The sequence below is a fragment of the Sander lucioperca genome, chromosome 15 (assembly GCF_008315115.2).
Source record: "Sander lucioperca isolate FBNREF2018 chromosome 15, SLUC_FBN_1.2, whole genome shotgun sequence".
Lineage (NCBI taxonomy): Eukaryota > Metazoa > Chordata > Actinopteri > Perciformes > Percidae > Sander > Sander lucioperca.
In genome coordinates, this window is record NC_050187.1 from 5,286,610 (window position 1) to 5,301,548 (window position 14,939).

Here is a 14,939-nt window from a genome sequence, read left to right on the forward strand (position 1 = left end):
GAAGCAGAGTATGAGGGCGTGCCCTGACAGTAGCTAGGTAAGGACTACTAGCCAGTCAGAAGCAGAGTATGAGGGCGTGCCCTGACAGTACCTAGGTAAGGACTACTAGCCAGTCAGAAGCAGAGTATGAGAGCGTGCCCTGACAGTAGCTAGATAAGGACTACTAGCCAGTCAGAAGCAGAGTATGAGCGCGTGCCCTGACAGTACCTAGGTAAGGACTACTAGCCAGTCAGAAGAAGAGTATGAGGGCGTGCCATGCTAGCAGCTAGGCGAGCATTATAACGTGTGTTACAAAGTGACCACGTTTGTCTCTGAAGTAAAGGCTGGACTACAATAGAGCTGTTTGGAGCAGTTTGTGAACAGTGTTTTCTGTTGGAGATGGTAAGTCCCTTTGGGGTGGACTTTTTCACTTTGTAAACCTATAACATGCACAGAAACGATATATAACACAATAAAGGAAAGGGGAAAAGCCAAAAAGCATAATATGAGCACTTTAAAATATAATACCCTGCATGGACTCGCACCACCTTATCTGAGCTTATTACACCGGCACACACTCCCTTGATCCTGGTCTCCTGGTCATTCCCATAGTAAACAGAAAACCTGTTGGTTATAGAGCATTCTCCTACCGTGCCCCTCATCTGTGGAATGGCCTCCCACTACATGTTAAAGAAGTTCACTCAGGTAACATCTTAAAATCTAGATTGAAAACCCCCCTCTACTCATTATACTACAGCCAACCATAACACAGCATCCTTTCTGCGTCCTTCACAAACAAACTTATTCTCTTATGGTGCTGGTTTTGTATTGTTTATTATAACTGCTTTAATGCTGTTCAATTATTTTGTTGCTGTCTTTTATTTCTGTGTTCCTTTAATTGTAAAGTGCACTGAGACCATGTCGAATGGTGATTTTAGACTTGCAATACAATTTGATTGAATGAAGAGAGACGCCATTGTTCTTTTCTTGAATTGTTGTCTTGCCAAAACTGGACATATAAACCTCACAAAGCACCATCTTTGCCTGGACAATGAACATTTCATGCGTAAGATTCACTCCTTCGGTGCCTCAGTGGCTGTTTGATTGTGAGTTTTTGGTTCGTTTTGTTAAGTCTGAGGATATATCGCCACTACAGTACCTATTAATAATGATAATAATGAATACACAGCGAGATGCTTCCCTGTTATACTTTATAGTCCTCACGCAGGACGTGTTTAGGTCCGTGCTGGTGTGGTTTTTATTCTGGTGGGGGATCAGGTGAGAGGGGGTGACCAGCGGCTCGTATCCCTTCGGACTCGTGTCACATCATCCAAACTGACCTGATTCTCACACTGTCAAACGGTAGCATCAAAACAGCCTGTCCATTCACAAACACACCTACAGGCTTCTTCTTCTTCTGTACAATAGATACTACGCAGATATGTTTCTTTTACTTTATTATGTCAGTCCTTAAAATAAACCTCTTCACTCTGGAAGTGTGCAACTGAAGTGTACATAACAATGCATTACATTACATTTTAGCTAGTTATTTCTACCATTTCTTTTCAGTACTTTCAGCTAGTTATTTCTACTACTGTATATATCCAGTACTTTTAGCTGGTTATTTTTTTTACCATTTTTTAAAAGTACTTTTAGCTAGTTATTTCTACTTACTAGTTACTAATTTCTACCATGTATCTACACGTATCTATTTTTTACAGTATCAGTGCATTATAATTAGTTCATTGATACATTATTTTTTTTTTTTTAAAGATAATTTTTTTGGGCTTTTCCGCCTTTAATTTTTGACAGGACAGCTAGGTGAGAAAGGGGAGAGAGGAGAGAGAGGGGGAAGACGGATTCGAACCCTGGACCTCTGCGTTGAGGCATAAATCTCTAAATATATGTGCGCCTGCTGATCCAACCCGGCCACACTAGTTCATTGATACATTATTAAAATATTTACGGAGGAATAGGGTTCACCCACTAATGTAATATGACTTCATTTCCTTTCCCTCTTTTCATTCAGCTCCATGTTGGACTTTGTACTTACAAAACATAATAAAGAATAACATAAATGAATGAATCTTTCTTCCTGCTCTCTGACTCTGTAGCTCTTCTGTGCCACAATCAACCCACTGCTGAACATGTTAATAAAGTCAATATTTTAAAGTGAAGTTGCATGGTTTTATTTCCCACACGGAAGACTTCAGGATTTCCTGGCAGCTCCCAACACAGCCAATGAGATAATGTTGCTTGGCAACAAATACGTTTATTTTCCAGTAAACCAAGTTTTAGCCAGTGCTGCTTAGCAACTAACTTTATTTCCCGGAGGGAACACCTGAACCAACAAGTCCTGAAGCGTCTCCGTGCATCAGTGTTGAAAGACTAATGCAATTTGTTAAAGGCTGCTAAAAGTAGAAATATTGAATATTTGGATATATGTTGGATATAAGGATATTTGACCCTTATTGAGACATATGGAGTGAACCAAACCACATACTGTGGAGGAAGGTTATGTTCCAACACAGTCTCAAGGCTGTTCGTGAAATAGTCACGTAATTGAATCTTTTGTGTACACAGACATGTTTATCTCGTTTTTTTCATGATGGTCAGCACGTTTTCTAAACTAATGTATGACAATGGGAAGCATCTTTCGTGATCACAGCGCGATTCTTTCTGTTGGGCTGGGATGCGGTACAACAACGGGACGGTTGGGTTTAGGAAAACAACAACGGGACGGTTGGGTTTAGGAAAACAACAACGGGACGGTTGGGTTTAGTAAAAGAAGAAAGCAACGGTTGGGTTTAGGAAACGTGACACGTGGGACACGACCCCCGGTCTCCTGGGTGAAAGTCCTGTGTTTTATTGACCCATCCACCACCCCAACCAACCTCCTTATGCGGATTTTCGGCCTTTCATACTACTTGCTACCATAGCTCTTAAAGGTCCCATGACATGGTGCTCTTTGGATGCTTTTATATAGGCCTTAGTGGTCCCCTAATACTGTATCTGAAGTCTCTTTTATATAGGCCTTAGTGGTCCCCTAATACTGTATCTGAAGTCGCTTTTATATAGACCTTAGTGGTCCCCTAATACTGTATCTGAAGTCTCTTTTATATAGACCTTAGTGGTCCCCTAATACTGTATCTGAAGTCTCTTTGATATAGGCCTTAGTGGTCCCCTAATACTGTATCTGAAGTCTCTTTTATATAGGCCTTAGTGGTCCCCTAATACTGTATCTGAAGTCTCTTTTATATAGACCTTAGTGGTCCCCTAATACTGTATCTGAAGTCTCTTTGATATAGGCCTTAGTGGTCCCCTAATACTGTATCTGAAGTCTCTTTCCCGAAATTCAGCCTTGGTGCAGAATTACAGCCACTAGAGCCAGTCCCACAATGAGCTTTCCTTAGGATGTGCCATTTCTGTGTCTGTAGCTATTGAGGAGGGGGGGGGGGGGCAAGGTGGAGAGTGGGGGTGTGGCCTTGACCAACAGCCACTTTGCTTGTTTGACAGCCATGATGTCTCTCTCTTTCTCATGGGTGGGCCAAATTCTCTGGGTGGGCAAAGCAGAGAAAGGGGAGGTAACCTTGCTCCTTATGAGCTCATAAGGAGCAAGATTCCAGATCGGCCCATCTGAGCTTTCATTTTCTCAAAGGCAGAGCAGGATACCCAGGGCTGGGTTTACACCTATCACCATTTCTAGCCACTGGGGGACCATAGGCAGGCTGGGGGAACGCATATTATTGTTAAAAAACCTCATGAAGTGAAATTTTCATGCCATGGGACCTTTAATACATTAGTTTACAAAACGTGCTGACCATCATGAAAAGAACGAGATAAACGTGTCCGTGTACACGAATCAATACATTAAACTACGTGACCATTTCACGTAGTTTGAAAGACTGGGTTGTATGTTCTGGCTGGATGTTAATTATTGAGCGATACTACAAATGCCATTGTGTTGTTGGATGAGGTCTTACGTCTGGAACCAAACCCAGAAGTTTCAGTTTCTCTATTGCAAGTCCACACCTTTACCTTCCGCTATATAAATACAACATATCCTCATAAAGCAGTTCCTATGATATCTTACAAAAAGTTTTTGTTTTTGAGACCATGTCAAATGGTGATTTTAGACTTTCAATGCAATTTGATTGAATGAAGAGAGACGCCATTGTTCTTTTCTTGAATTGTTGTCTTGCCAAAACTGGACAAATAAACCTCACAAAGCGCCATCTTTGCCTGGACAATGAACATTTCTTTTATTCCATGCTCAAGATTCACTCCTTCGGTGCCTCAGTGGCTGTTTGACTGTGAGTTTTTGGTTCTTTTTGTTAAGTCTGAGGATATATCCCCACTACAGTGTCTATTAATAATGATAATAATAATGAATACACAGCGAGATGCTTCCATGTTATGCTTTATAGTGCTCACGCAGGACGTGTTTAGGTCCGTGTTGGTGTGTTTTTTATTCTGGTGGGGGGGTCAGCTCAGAGGGGGTGACCACGAATGTCCAGCATCACGAGTGATCAATGCACCTGTGCAAGCCCCTGCAGTGCAGAACCTATTTAGGCACCAAAACTACTTGGTTAGATTTAGTGTGGGATTTCCCCCTTTCTGGTCTACATATACCTGCCTCTGCCAAATTATTTTTGTCACCGGTGACGGCGGACAAAATGGATCCCCATCAATGCTACTTCAACCAATATACCATATATTATAAACCTAAAATAGAAGTATTTAAAACTAATTAAAGCTCTGTAACATGAACAGTCTATAGTGCCATAGAACGATAAAATCAGAGCGGCAATTGAGGAATACAGAGCTCCGGGACGCCGGCTACCAGTGGCAGTTGTTTAGCCACCAACAGGTGACTGTGAGCCGGCTATATGCATCACCAGATGACGGTCCTTCCAGGGGCCGTGGTAGTGGAGTTTAGCCAGAAAAAGTGAGCGTCATGTGGCGAACGAATGCAAGTTTCCTGGGTAAAAGTATTTTGTTTTCACCGCATAGTGAACTCCGCTCTCCGGCTTGAAAGCGTTGTGTTTTATGTTGACACTACGTTGTATTTCCTTTTGAGATTATTTTCCAATTGTTAAGTTTAAGTCTTGCATGTTTTATTTTGTTGTGCATGATCAAAAAAAACATCCTCTCCTCTGCTTTTATCACATATCGCAACTTGGTTACAAAACTTGTGAATGTGGCGTTAGTTAAAAACGTTAAGTTACGTAATAGAGTAAGTTAACATACGTCAACGTTACTTCTTCTCTAGAGGCAGCCCTGCATGCCTTGGCTCCAACCAGTCCTCCAAACCATATGCTGATACACAGTAGGTTGTTTGTTTATCCTCTCTAATACGACCCACAGGAGCGTTTCATTAATCCTTCTGTTGTCTTCCTGTCGACCATGACCTTGTCCTTCCGGGTTTGAAAACTTCTTTGGCGCTTTCTTACCCCGCTGTTTTTGTCACTTTCTTTGATGCTTTTGATTTTTTTTGTAAACATTTTTGGCACTTTTTTCAGAGCTTTTATTTTTATTTTATCCATGGTCCATAAACCTGATGTATATGACATTATACCTAATTTTTTACTTACTGCATCGGAAGTAAATGGTGAGGGGTGAAATCGTCCATTTCTTGGAATACTGGGTCATTTCATTCAAAATACCTGACACATATACTACAGCCTTTTACATGAACATGCCTGAGCACTTTCTTATAGCCAACATAAGTTTCATGTCACATTGATCCGTCTCTGCTGTCATTCGCTTCCGTGTCTGTCCGGAAAACATCGCATCAGCAGCGTGACAAATTACATTTAAATATCATCCCTGTCAGAGTTACAGCTCTTTCAGACGGATGGTTATGAAGGAAAGTCCTGGGCGGGGGGGGGTCTTCGGAGCCTGCAGGCGCTTGTCAGAAAGCAAACAGCGCTGTGAATTACGACCGGACGGTTTGTCTCTCTGAGTGAAGGATTATCTTCATACGATGACACACTCGTAAACAGTGCTGAGGCGCAATCGATCCCACAGATGCAGTGCCCCCTCGAATGAGGACACTGGGTGAGAGGGTGGATTTACGCCGCTAATAATAGAGTAAACTAGATATATTTCCAGAGAAGGAATTCTGCACGGGGACTATTTATAATGACAGAACCCTATGATGTATCCCTTGTGGTTTAACGCCAAAACAGTCTCGGACTACTGGTCATGGCGGTGACCAGGCTGCACAGGAACTCAGCACAGACGCACGCACGCATGCACGCACGCACGCACGCACGCACGCACGCACGCACGCACGCACGCACGCACGCACACACACACACACACACACACATATAAAGATAGTGTCATCTTCACACTCTCCTTTCGGCTGCTGACAAATATGAGGGAAGGATATGAGGTGTGTGTTCCAGAGGAGGGAGTGGCAGCTGAACCAGACACAAGGGACTCTATTTTAACAAACTGCACCTTTTTGTATTTAGTCTCAGTGTTGGTGCCAAGTGCCCTGCTCTGCAACGACGTGATATTGCCGTTCCCGATCGAGCTGTGAAGCTGTCAGCAAAGCAATCACACACTTCATCACAGCGCATAAATAACTGCATAAAAAGTTGCTGCTTTCAATGCATGTTCATAACTTCAGGGTCAGCGCTGCTTCGGGCAGAGACTACTTAATAAATACAGAGTTGTTGTGATGTTGTGTTTGAATCCTAGTGCACACATTTATGTTTTAAGATCTTGCGTGTTTTTCAAAGTAGAGAAAGAGTGAAGTACGAGGTTGACGCATAGTGAAACTAGCTTTTCGTGCTCGTAGTTAGAAAGAGAGGTAGAGAGCACCGTCAACTTCATCCAAAACACTATGTTTTAATACAGCTGAAACCATGACCAAGTCCAATGGCATCTGGACCGGTATATGTCATAATCTTCTAAAATTTCCTTGTCAACAATAATGCATTTCTTTGATTTAGCCATCATTTAACCCTTGTGTCGTTTTCCCATCAACCATGAACTTGTTTAGCCTGGTCCTACCAGACTCTGGTACATTTCATTTGTACAGAGAGTCTGGCCTCTCTCCATTGAAAGTCTTAACTTCCTTGAAGGCGGGTACTCTGTTGAAGTTTAAAACTATTGGATCTGCCCAGAGCCACTCTGGATCTGCCATAACCAATCGCTAACGTTTGGTCGTGACGTATGTCATGCGCACGTGCAACAAGAGGGGAGACCGGCAACAACTATCGGCTTATATTTCGCATTAGCATCGCTAGCGTTAGCCTTAGCCAATTCCTTCACCACTAACGGAGCAACCTGGAAAATCAAACTTTTCCCCCGTGGGGAGGAGGGCCACAACATCACGGCCACCAACACAACTCAGCAAAGATTGTTCTTGCTCAGCTTTAACTTCTGGATATTCGGCAGCGTTGCTGCCACAACGGACCGAATGGCTTCCCTTGCATCTTTCTGGTGCACGTCCTCAACGTCATCGTTCTCAGCCACTCCCTCTGTTCGCTGATTGGACCTACAAATATTTGACCGGAGAAAACCCAAGAATATACCGCAAACCCAGACGGAGTACTGATGGGAAATGAAAATTGAGCGGAAGTAAGTAGGAGGGCGGAGCCAGGCTAGAACTTGTTGTCCTTCTGGGTCAAAATTTAAAATTAACTTTTTATTATGAATTATTTTGACTAATAGTTAAGATCAGAGGATGTTGAGTGGATCACAAACTGGGATATGTCAAAGTTCAGTCAGGATACTGTTTTAAAACCATTGAAACATATTGAATGAAACACCCAAAATCCAATGGAAGTAATAGTCTCGTTCGAGATGAGCCAGGTCTGAGCAGAATCGATCACCGGCGATAGCTGCCCTACGCACGCCGGTTAGATTTGTGTCCAATTTGATCCCGACTTGCTCTGATGTCATGCACACGTGGGCATCGATAACCTCACGAGATCAAGGCAGCTGCAGTTCTGAGACGCAGGCAGCGCAGTTGCTTTTCACCGACTGAAAGACCCAGGTGGACCCAGGGCATGCTGGGAAACGCCTGCCTCTCAGCTGATTGGTTCAGAATCGACTCAACATGACGTTTTATATAAACTTTTTTATTGATTTTGAATTGGAGGGATTTTAACTGCTATTTGTCTGATTTGTACAGAACACCTGTTGTGGGCTGATAGTTACGTTTAGAAGTCAGAGAGACTAAATCTGTTCAGATTATGGATCATCTACAGGGAGTTATTATTTAAAATCAGCAACAGATTGCATGTAGAGCATTTTGAAAGCTACTCTGTCATAATTAAAACAACTGGAGCCTTGTGTACAAGCTGATATATGGGTCTGACAACATTTTATATCAGAATCGGACCTAACAGGATGTGAGTGTTTCTGTGACTTCCTGTTCAGCCTGAAGGCTGCTGGAATCAGCTGGAAACTGTCCGACTTGACAGCGGATTTTTGTCACCGCCCCAGGCTGCTGCCGCCTGCTCTCGCACTTTACAGGCGAGGCTCAGTTCATCTCGAACAAGCCTGAAGTAATCATTAATTTTACCTGCGAAGAACGTTTTATCCATATAACGTACATCCATGCATCCATGTTATTTTTGGGCAATTTGGTTGAATGAAACCCATATATCTTACATAAAAAAAAATTTAAAAATGGGTAAAAAACATTTTTTTATGTTAAAAACCCAGCATTTTGAAACCCTGTCTCCTAGAAATTACATTCATATCCTAGTAATTTGTTTTACCAAAACGTAAGTGCTACAGGGATTACGTTCAGTGGTGACATTTGCTCCAAAAAGGAAGAAAGATTCTCTTTTGGGTGGACACTGGATGCACATCCTGAGTCCACTCCACACCTCCAATTTGTAGTCTTCATCCATGGCTGACTCAAGTGACATCACTTGAGGACATTTATTAGACTTCACACAGCTCCCTCTGGATACACTAACAGCTTTAAAACTACTTCATACAATTTCAAATTTGCAGTAGTAGTTCCCTAACATTTTTTTTTTTTAAGATGATTTATTTTTATTTTTAAGCCTTTATTATGACAGGACAGCTTATACATGAAAGGGAATAGAGAGGGGGAATGACAAGCAGCAAAGGGCGAAACTGCGCACGTTGCGTTGAGGACTGAGCCTCATATGGGTGCACGCTCTACCCGGTGAGCTACCCAGCCGCCTACTAGCATTTTGATAAAATTGGTTCAGTTCCCATTTAACCAAGGGTTTGATTGCTGAAACATAACACAAACAATATGCCTTAGTTGATACGAGCAGATATTGTACGAAAAAGAAATGTGATACATTATCATTGAACATTTTCGAACTTTGCAGGTACGTTCTTTTTTGTAAGACTTTTTTGGGGGCTTTTCCACCACCAATCACTAGGACAGCCCAGACATGAAAGGGGAGAGAGAGGGGGAAGACATGCAGGAAATCGCCGCAAGTTGGACCCGAACCCCAGGCCTCTGCGTCGAGTAACAAACCTCTACATATGGGCGCGCAGTCCACCAACTGAGCCACCCGGGCGCCCTGCAGGTACGTTCTTTAAAGTCTATAAATATTGATAAATTAATAAAAACGTAAGTCAGGTAACATTTCTCCCAAAATGTATTTCCTATTGCCAATTAGTTGTTCTAGGAGACAGGTGCTTAGAAGGCCAAAAGATTTTTTTGGTTTTAAACAGCTTTGTGTGAACATGATTCAAAAACACTACAAACGTTTGAACCTGACGTACAAAAATCACACGCACACGCACACACACGCACACACACACACACACACACACACACACACACACACACACACACACACACACACACACTGTAACCAGGACCCCCTTGAAAACTAGATGGTTCATCTCAAGGGGTTATTCCCAATAAAGAATTTACCAAACCGCTTCTGCTAATTCACAAGCTCCCCATGATGTTCCTGTTCACAATTCCTTCCGTTGTTCAGCACACCCTGTCCTTCCTGCAAACACTCTCTACAGCTGGAAGTAAAAAGTATTGTGCAGTAGCATTGAAGGTCTCCCTCCAAAACCGTTTCCCCTTTTATCATCTATTTCCGTCACAAGGTCAGTTTCAAAAATAGCTCGCGGCTTTGAATTCACTTTCAGAGGAATTGAAACGTCAGAAGAAGCGGACGACACGGCTGCAAACATCTGAGTGACGGCTCGGTTTGGATGTGAAAAGGTCTAAAGGACAGCAAGCAAAGCCAAACACTGTTAATAACGTCTCACCTTTTGATTATACTCTGGATTGGCCTTGATTTTTCCAGACCTTCTTGACTTTTGCCATATTATCTTTGTTTTGTGTGTGTCAATGTTTGGTTCACAACCCCTTTCAATGTGTTGCTAAAAATCACCAATAAATAAATGGTCAAGTGGTCCACAGTGCTGTCTCTAGATTTTAACGATAACACGCAATGTTGTTATTCTTGAGTCGCTCCATGATGCAGTAATGTGTCTTTTTTAAAAGAGACAAATTATAGATACACTTTCATATGGAAAAAAAGCTTTCTGAGCTACATCAGCTCTCACACAGACAACAATTAGATATGGAGTTCAGAGGACAGCCCTGTCTTCTAAAAAATAACAACAAAACTGTATCCTCACTTTCAGTTAGAGTAAAACATATTTTGTCCCGGATTACGTTTGCCTTTGACGTACCAGAAATACGTTTCTTATCAAAGTCCAGAAAGGTCAGCATAGGCATTAATAGGTCAAACAAACACAGGGCTTTCACCCAGGAGACCGCTGTTCGTGGCCCGTGTGAAACCAAAAGTCAACGTTGACTTGTTTTAGTAAAGTATTTAACCTACGTCACATGCGTACTTAATTGACGTACTTAACTTAAATTACAGTACGTAACCAACATACTTATTTTTACGCAAACCATCATCTTTTCCTAAAACCAAACCAAGTAGTTTTGTTTCAATGCACAACGTTAACTACGTGTTTAGAGAGAACTTATTTTGTCCTGGATTACATTTATCTTTGACGTACCAGAAATACAGGACCAGTAAAAAGTTTGGATACGCTTTATGCCGACCTTACACCAAACAACTTTTTAAGAATATTCCACCGTTGCAGACAAATTTCCACTTTCGGAATGAAATTGTGAGAGTCTTGCTAGAGTCGGGCGCGCTCCCGTCGTCTGAATCGTTTGGTGTAAAGTGGTCATAAAACTCAGTCCCAGTCAGCTTTTTTCCCGTCTCGACGTTCTGACAAAACGTTTGATATTGTCGTAAGTTTTAAATCTTGGTAGTGAAGTTAAATCACGTGAACATTGTCAACAACCAACTGGTGCACTCCCATAGGCGTCGATTTCGGTGGGGACGGTGGGTACGCGTACCTACCAGATTTCGTCATGAGTCATTTTGTACCCACCACTTTTTTTGAAAACCTCGAGCTCAATTTAGTTAAAAAAATAAGTCCATAACGCATATAATTCTTGAGCGACAGATGCCAAAAAATCCACAACAATCTCTATCCCCACAGGGCCAGCACCGACACAGCCGCTCTGCTGCTGCGCTGGCTGCACGCTTCTCTGTTCACAACGCTGCCTGTCGGGACATTCTGCTTAACGTGAAAAAGCTTAACGTGGTTTAATGTACCTAAACAACGATCAATGATCACCAAATTTCTCATGGCCATATCTTGTAATGAACACTTAAGCCTGTCAAAAGGACTAAACCGAACTCCAACGATTATATATATCTCACATTAGCGTTGTCTTCTTCATTGGTGCCTATGGTGAGGAAAAAGCTTGTACCTAAACAATGATCAATGATTAAATTTCTCTCTCATATTGCTCCTCACAACCACTGAAAACTGTCAAAAAAATCTAACCAGAAATGTGGTGATGATTGGTCGTTGTTTAGGTACATTAAACCACGTTAAGCTTTTTCACGTTAAGACTTATAAACCCCATGAGAACTGTGGAGAGTCAAACCACAGCCGCTCCGCTGCCCTGCTGAAAATGTGAAGCAGAAACGCTTAATGTCAGATAACGTCCATAATAATTGGTCTTTGGGTTAGATTTTTGACTGTTTTTAGTGGTTATGAGGAGCAATATGAGAGATAAATTTGGTAATCATTGATCATTGTTTACGTACATTAAACCACGTTTTTATTCATTAGTAAGCTACAGGACAGCGTCTTTCAAAAAATGACCTGCGCGAAAGAGAAAAAAAAATGAATGCGTCATTGTACCCAGCACTTCTGGAAATGTACTTCCGAATGCGTCTCTGTCCCAAACACATTTCAAACCAAACTGACGCCCATGTGCACTCCCTCCAGCACCAAACAGGAAGCAGCAAACGGTTAGAGCCAATGTTTTTTTATAGTTGCTATGGTGCCTCGCTAAGCTAAACCCTAAAGAGGGAAAGTTGCCGATTTTCAACCCTTCTGGAGTGCGTCATCCAACGGGAATTTTACCTGCAGATAAACGCAGACCTCCGGGTACTGGAGACATTCATCTGCATGTACAACAGAACAGAAAATCTGCAAACTTACCCTTAAGTCAGCAGCTAATGCTAGCGGCAGCTAGCTAGCTTGGTTAAATTTTTCAAAACAAATCTAGTTGTAGTCTTGCAATATGTGACTCTGCAAGATCCCCAGTCTTTACATATTATGACAGTCTTTAACGTTAGATGTGAGATGGCGTCAGACTTTAGTTTTCTACGTAGGCATTACCATTCAAGTGAAATAGAAAGCGTGTCCAAACTTTTTACTGGTTCTGTAATTTTCTAAACAGCGTAGGGATGAGATCAAGATGGATGGGTCAAACAAAAACAGGACTTTTTATTACATTAAGCTGACACTTTTATCCAAAGCGACTTACAATTGCTATATATGTCAGAGGTTGCAGAGGTCTGGAGCAACTAGGGGTTACGTGTCTTGCTCAAGGACACATTGGTTGATGTATTGCAGTGGGAATCGAACGCAGGTCTCCCACACCAAAGGCATGTGTCATATCCACTGCGCCATCACCACACCGTTCACCCAGGAGATGGCTGTTTGTATCGCGTGTGAAACCAAGTGTCAATATTCCGCTTGTTTATGTAACGTATTTAACTTACGTCAAGTATATGACATGCTTAACTTAACTTACTTAAATAACAGTTGCCTACGTAACAAACGTAATTATTTTAAACCCAAACATGTTAATATCTGACCCACTAAATTGTTATTTTAGACTGCGTGCTGCCATTTTTAACTTTACTTCATACTGTGATTCCACTGTTTGTTTTCATGCACTACACCTGACATCATAACTCTCTGGCTTCTGATTGGTGAACAGTGAGCTCACGCAGCTTGTGACCATCAGGTGTCGTCACCATCCCGAGTATATTCATGCATACATACATTGCTCCGAGATATGTAATATGCACTTTGACCATATTTAACAACAGGACAAAAAAGCTCCTGACATGACGTTACCCGCTGCCGGCTGTCAGTCAAACACTCAGGCATCCCACAGAGTGCAGCGAGAGGATGTTTGGAAGTGTGACTATTTATTTCTCATCCACCACGAACCTGTCTCCTCGCAGTGATATCACTGCATTTCTGTGGCCACATGCCCAGCGTGACGAGGCGCTGCAGAAGACTGTCTATGTTTGAGAAGATGAATCACTCTGCAGATAATAGAAAAGAAAAACTGATGCACTAAAAAAGGACATTAACCTTCATGCGTATGCTCTCCTTTTCAACCAGTCCTCCAAACCATACGACAATACAGGTTGTTGATTTCCTTCCCTCTAATACGACCCACGGGAGCATTTTTTGCCCTCATATCAAAACCAGAGAATGTAACAGCCGTGGTGTTGAACACGTCGTAACGTTTTGCCTCAACTCAGAATAGTTTCCTGCATCTGTTTCACGTGGGCTTTGCATCTGCCACGCCTCTTTAAGAGAGTAGCAGCAGGTCCTGAGTGTGTTGACTCCAATGGGAGAAGTGAACACAGATTATGAGCGATTCTTTCGCCCCGTAGTCACCAAAGTAAATATTGGAACTTGAAAAAAGTGACTAAAACTTCGTAAAAGCTTCAAAGAACGTCGGGAAAAGTGACAAAAAAATTGTAAAAAAGTGACAAAAAAAAGCCAACAACGATGAAGTAATTACAAAAAACAGAGGTGTCATAAAGCACTATATATATATATATATATATATATATATATATATATATATATATATATATATATATATACACCATTTTCTGACATTTTTGGAGACCAAACAACTAATCCATTAATCGAGAAAATAATTGACAGATTAGACGACTGTGAAAAAGTAATAACAATCATTAGTTGCAGCCTTATTTCCAGTACTTAGTTCACATTAGTGTCACTGTTTTATACACTGCACTTTGTCAGAGGCAGTTTTCAGCTGTCTCTGTGATATTTATTTGGTTGATTTTGGCTCGATTTTGTAGGGTAAGTAACAGGAGCAGTCATACAATCAGAAACCAATCTTTAACAAATTATCCAAACCGTCCATCGGTATTGAACAGTTGCCTGTGTGCAGGTTTTGTACAGTAGGTTAAAGGTGACCTAGATATAGCTCTGCAAAATAATATATATTGTATTTGCAACACAAAGTTTCAGTGATACCTTATATGTCCAAATAAGGGGTTAAAGTCTCTCTAAGTGAATGTCAGTTCTCATTGTCTCCCAGCCCATAAATGTGAGGCAGAGTGACACCTCTTCCCTCCCCTCCATCTTTGCAGGGTGACACAGAGAAGCCAGTAGGAAGCCCAAACTTGGCAGAACTGTTGGTGGGAGGGGAGGGGAGGGGAGGGGCCGGGAATAGAGATGGAGATGGGGGTGATGCTGGTAGCACTCAGCATGCCAAATGAGCACATGAAGACAGTAATGTGATCTGAGTTGAGTGGCAGGCCCCCTATTTTTTTTTTTTACAGAGGTTTGACAGGGCTGTATAAGAGGCCGAGGGTCTG

At 41.9% G+C, this 14,939-nt stretch overlaps 1 long non-coding RNA gene across 1 annotated transcript in view; it reads left to right on the plus strand.

The window, feature by feature from the left end:
* The window catches only part of LOC118493198, a 107,386-nt gene extending 94,946 nt beyond the window's left edge, over positions 1-12,440 (plus strand). The window contains exon 5 of the long non-coding RNA XR_004895184.1: positions 12,330-12,440. This is a non-coding gene — a long non-coding RNA (uncharacterized LOC118493198). The remainder of the gene's footprint in view (positions 1-12,329) is intronic.
* The last annotated feature ends 2,499 nt before the right edge of the window (positions 12,441-14,939 follow it).